A 6,000-nucleotide genomic window follows, 5' to 3' on the forward strand; every position below is an offset into this window, starting at 1 on the left:
TTCTGCTCTAGATAGATATAATTATTATAATTAATTATTTATTTAGGACACAAAATGGTAACTATGGGTTGACCCCAGTTAGTAAGTAAGCATCCACATTGTCCCTTGCTCATTGCCCCCTCAGTGGGATAAAGCAGAAAATTAGAAAAGAAAAAGCAGAAAACTCATGATTTGAGATAAAGATGGTCTTGACACTGTACAAGCACTTTCCATAAATAGTCAAAACATCTGGGCTACTGTGAGGAAAATTAACTTCATCCCAGCTGAACCCAGTAGGGGTAGATACTAAGAATTTTTTATATAATAATTTAAACTGAAATATTTTGCTTTATTAGGTTACTTGGACTAGTAGAGTGTGAAAATACTAATTGGGTTAATGAAAAATCCTTAGTGCTAAAAATAGTTTGTTTTATCTGTAACAAGATTTTGGGTGTAATATGATGGCTACTCTTTATGTTAATCCCTAAAAGGACAGGTTATCTTTCTAGAATTTCTGTACTTAACATCACATGAGTCTGTGAAAGTCTAGGTCACATTTAAGTCCTAACAGCCAGCTTTTGTGCAGGTAATGGATCAGATTTGCCTTCTTATGAAACAACCTTTTGTTACTGGAACCCATTCCTCTTTAGCTGCAAATGTTCCTCTTATTCAGATCTTCCTCCTCTACCTGACTTACTGTTACATGTTTCCCCTCAGTTTTGGTAGCAAACAGATGGGGCAGGAGCCCTGTGCTGTGGGGTCTGGATGCCCCATCGTAATCCTGAGGGCTGTGGTCAGTCTGCCTTCAGTCTGTGCGAGGGAGAAAGGCTGCAAAGGCATGTTTCCTTTGCTCTCTGTGGCAGTAAGCCCGCACTGACTTCTAGGTTACTCCAGGAGAAGGACAGAGGTGGCTTCTGAGCCTGAAGTAGTCTGGTCCTGTTGACTGTCTGGAAAAGGACTACAGTCTACGGCTGCTGGTGGCTCATGGCTGGGTGTTGTCATTGCCTCAATGACTTTAAATACTTTGGCACAGGGCTGTTTGCTAGTTGCTGTGAAAAGCTTTCAAGAAGGTAAGTTGGGTGAATGTGATAGAACTTAAAATATCATTTCAAGGAAAAGAGAAGGATTTCTTAGGCATAAAGCAGCCCCTTGTCGCTAGAAACTATGCAACCAGCTCTTCCTGCTGCTTCACCAGCCCTTATGAAGGGTGCCCCCACTAAGGAACAGCAATCACTTACAGTCTCTTTCCCATTTATCTTCTGCTGTCCAGTGAAGCAGTAAATAACACCTTCGCTTGCCAGCATATTCCTTGTAACATTTCTTCCAAACTTCACACTGCAACACTTGTCCACTATATTCTGTCCAGCAGCCTGTTCAAGTTTAGGTCTATGAGGTTTTTGAAGGGTCAGTGGAGGGAGAAGTGAAAGCCCGTACTAATATTTAAGGGGGGGGCAAAAAGAGCATAGAGGACAAAGCAGTCCTTGTGGCCTGAAAGAATATTATTCATCTCTTGTGCTCAGAACACCCATAGCTGACCATGGGTAAAGCAGTCCTAATGCAAAGACTTTTTCTTTTCTTTTCTGAAAAAGGCATAAGGAATAAGTGAAATTAAGCTCAGGAGCTTTAGGACCATCTGTTTTAGTCTACTTATCTACTTCTGTTGCACCAAGCAACTTACATAATGGACACGTAGTTTGGATAATTAAAGCTCATGGAATCAATCTCCCCACCACTTGGCACCTATTCTTTATCTGAAATTCAGTAAAATTTGTGTGCTTTCAAATGCCACAGCCTCATTTTTTATTCTTTTTTTTCTTTCTGGAGGACAAAGTGCAGGAAAAATTGAAGTAAAAGAAACAAAAGTGAGATTGTCCTTAAACTAATTCAGTGTGAGTAGTTTATGACTATATATGATGTACAGAGCTTACAGAGCTACCATCATTTATAATCTTGGATACTGATTCTCTGTCTGCTATCATTTTGTTAAACCAACTAATGTGTTTTTTAACTTTCTCCCGGGGTTGTAAAAATGTAAGCTCAGTTGACTTTTTATTTCACTATTGATCAGGTTAACAGTACCAGATGAATCTTCCTGTCCACAACACTGAACAGCCTTATAGTTCTGTCCAAGAAAAATGTTAAATGTAATTTGAAGGTCACTGGAAGTGATGAAGTAGTTGCTGGGAAACACTTTATATCACTTTACTTTTAAGCAGTCTGATTCCAGATGAAACTGAGAGAGATGTAAGGAATTGATTGCAGAGATGAAGAACGGAATATTTAATGTTAGCAGCAGCTCCGTTAACAGGCTGCATATGAAGCTTGTGCTACAGTGTCCCCTCACCAAATTTAAGCAATTAGATATATAGAGAGTAAACATCTGAAAGCCACAGTCCTCACAATTTATTGGATTAAGCATCAAACTGACAGATTTAGTCAACCTCACGGCACAATGTTTGTATCTATGACCTCTTCCATTATCTGTGTAGAGTGTGCACTATCCATATATCTGGAGTAATTTTTCCTTTCATCTTTTCTAGTTTCTCTTTTCATATGAATTCTTCTTTAACCATTCAGGCTAATTTTCCCCCAGTAAGATTTTTTGCTATTCCACCATGAGTTTTTTTCCTAATGACATTGCATTTTATGTCATTGACAATTATTGCCATGTTCTCCTTTTATTCCAGGTGTGTTATTGAGGAAATGCCCTCTCACAATGAAGGAATCATTATGAAGTACTTGACCTGTAGTTTAGAAAGCAATGAGTGCTCATCTGTGTTTTTATTTGGATTCTGATTCCTTGGTTTTCTTTTAAGACTGTCCCTCAAAAGAGACAGTCTCAAAAGGGCAGTAGGAAAAACCTGATTTAAGACAGTTACATATTCAGTTTTAACCTGATACATGTTCTGTCTTGGAGAAAATAAGATTGCTTTGGCACGTTCTGAACTTCAACAAAACTACACTGTCTGCCTTTTTAATTTTATTCTCTTTCAGCATGAATAGATTGATAATTCTTTCTGTCCTAATTCCTAAAGGTAGGTACCATGACCTGTAATTCTTTTACATTCTTTCCCACTCACTTCTTAATAGCTGATACAGACTTTCACATTTTTCCCCTTTTTCAAGTCTTCTGTCTTCTATGATCTCTTGAAGAAAACCACTGAAGTTTGATAAATGTCTTTGGCTAGATTTTAAAAAAACATTTAAAGATAAATTTATATTCAATTCATTTATCTAAATATTCGTCACCCTACTTTTTTCAAATTCTCCCTGACATGCTTATCCTTGTGATAAAACTCATTTTGTGAAGTATCTGGTCAAAAATACCTTTTTCTTTCTTTCTTTTATAATAAAAAATCAAAGAAAGTATTGAATTTAGTCTGTCGTGCATAATCTCCTTTTTGTTCTCCTTCCCTATTGAATACGAGACTTTTACTTCCTTTTGATTTCATTTTCTATTGTGTTTAAAAAACTTCTTCTTGTATCTTATTTTATAGCTAGCCTTTTGATTATTTTCATGTTCATTCTTCTGTCACTCCATCATACACACCCTTTGGCAACAGCATTTGTGTCAGTTGGCAATTTTTCCCTGTTTTTTCCCCTTAACATGGATGCACGTCTGATTAGATTGGTAGTTTATTGAATTAACTGTCTTTCTTTTGAATTACACTAGTCTGATTGCTGTCCTTTTAATACTCTCACTTTCAGGATCTGCCAGATCTCCTGTAGAACAACTTAATAGGTATAAATAATACTCTCACATATATAAAATACATTTATAGATTGGTCACCCACCCACTCCCTTCAAATTAGGTTCTGTATTTGTGGAAGTTGCTGTCCTTACTCTGCTGATGTGGTGTGTCCTTTGCCCTGGAACAATAAATATAGTTGTACAATTGCTTCAATGCAAATTATTTTTACCTGTTTTGTTTTTGAAACCAAAGACATCATAACTGAGCTACTATTTTACATTTGATTTTGAGTACTAAAAAGTACTACACGAGAGTTTGTATATGTGGAGGACATGGGTATGCCCTGAATAACATGGATAACTTCACTGGAGACGGCTCCTGGCAGGAGCTGTGGCCTGTAGAGAGGAGCCCATGCAGGAACAGGGTTTGTGGGGGACCAGTGTCCTCATGGAGGAGCCATGCTGGAGCAGACCCTTCCTGAAGGGCTGGACTCTGTGGAAAGGATCCATGCTGAAGAACTCTGTGAAGAACTGCAGAAGATCATGAAGGACTGTATGCTAAATTAATTTTCCCAGGCTGAATCTGTTTTGTCCATGATAATGGTTGTCATAATGGGTGAACCATCAGCCTGTCCCTACCACAGCTAACAATGTGGATTCATCATATTTCCTCTCCGTCTCCTGCTGAGGAGATGGATGAGACAGCATTTTGGTGGGGACCTGACAGCCAGACAGGTTTGACTCACCACAGCAGGACAACACTGTAGGGATTTTTGGTTTGGCTTTTCTGCTTGGAACTTCATGTCCTGCCAGAGGTGTTGCTTCATGGAAAGTCATCTATAAAAAGAAAGCTAAATTTTAACAAGGTTTTCATGTTTCAACCACTTATGGAGTTGCAGATTAATCATGTAGTATTTGTAGGTCCCTGCCAAATCTTGTATTCTGGAGCTGAATGTCTAATACATTTTATACTCTTTATAATTACTCTTTATAATCCTCTCCTTGACTTGCACTAGTTGATGGCTGCCATCAAGTCAGTCTCCTATGAGGAAGACAAATGACTGGCCAGACAAATTAGTAAAGCAGGTTATAGTGAAGATCAAATAAAGGCTGGCCAAAAGGCAGCAATAGTATGGACAATATATCTTTAAGATCTTTGACTTGGTTCCAGTTAGACTTCATGCTTCCTGAACTGGTTGTCAGATAGAATTCACTTAATCAGAAGGGGACCTTTAACCATCTCATTCTTCCTTTTCTGATGCTGGAATAACCATGAAAATCCTCTCATTATCAGGACATAAAGACTCTCTTATCTGGCTGTTCTGGTCATTGGTTTTCATTTGGTCTCAGCACAGCACAACAGTTCTTAATCTTGAAGGAGAAGGTACATGAATGAGACTACTGAACAGTCCTCTTATTTATGAGGTAGCTGTCACCTCCTTTACATCCTGCAGAACTGGTGTTTTCCTCCCACAAGGCTACTAATACCCTCTTTTATTTTTTTTTCCTTGCTAAATATCCCTATTTGATAAAATCCTGATTATTCTCAACACTAGACCCTCCCCCCCCAACACCAGTGGGTATCCTGTCTTCCTGAAGTATTCCACCTTAAAGTACATTTCATATTGTGTTCCCATTACCTGTGTATGCTCTGGTATGAGTTTCTGGTTTGTGGGGCATTTTTTGTTCTTTAATTTATTACAGGTTATGATGGTCAGGGTTGGGGTTTTTTGTTTTGTTTTTTTTTTTATCCTACTGTAACAAAAACTCCCTTTGTTTCAGGTTGATTCTCCAGATCCCTGTGTGAGCTGGGTCCCCTTGTTCCATGGTAGAGGAAGAGCTCACAGCAGTGCTGGATGTGTTTCCATTCTGCACTACTTACGCAAAAACCCATTCCATCCAAAGGTTAAAAATTATGATTATAGGTGATTTTGTTACATATATGAAGAAATTAATAAAATTTAGCAAGCCTCTAGAGTTCAGTCACTGATTTTTCTAAGTAAAACTTTCTTTAAACTTTCTTGAAAACCCTAATTACAGTATTTAATCTGAATGTGTCATGTTTTTGTTGTTGGACTGGAATTTTTGCCTCGTTTTGTTGGGGAATTTTCTCTCAAACTTTATGGCTTTTGTGCTGTTGAAAAAAAAAATCATTACTTATGTTATGCCATGATCCCCCTGTTTTTCTCATATTGGTGTGTGATTTGAAAAGTTCCCATAGTTTTCAGTCGCAGTGACTGAGTCAGTGTTTAAATCCAACAGCTGGTACTGTATGTCAGCACCTGAAGTAAATAACACTCTTAGTCATGTACTTGTCTGTCCCAATAAAC

Source organism: Aphelocoma coerulescens, chromosome 1 (genome assembly GCF_041296385.1).
Source record: "Aphelocoma coerulescens isolate FSJ_1873_10779 chromosome 1, UR_Acoe_1.0, whole genome shotgun sequence".
NCBI classification, from domain to species: Eukaryota; Metazoa; Chordata; class Aves; order Passeriformes; family Corvidae; genus Aphelocoma; species Aphelocoma coerulescens.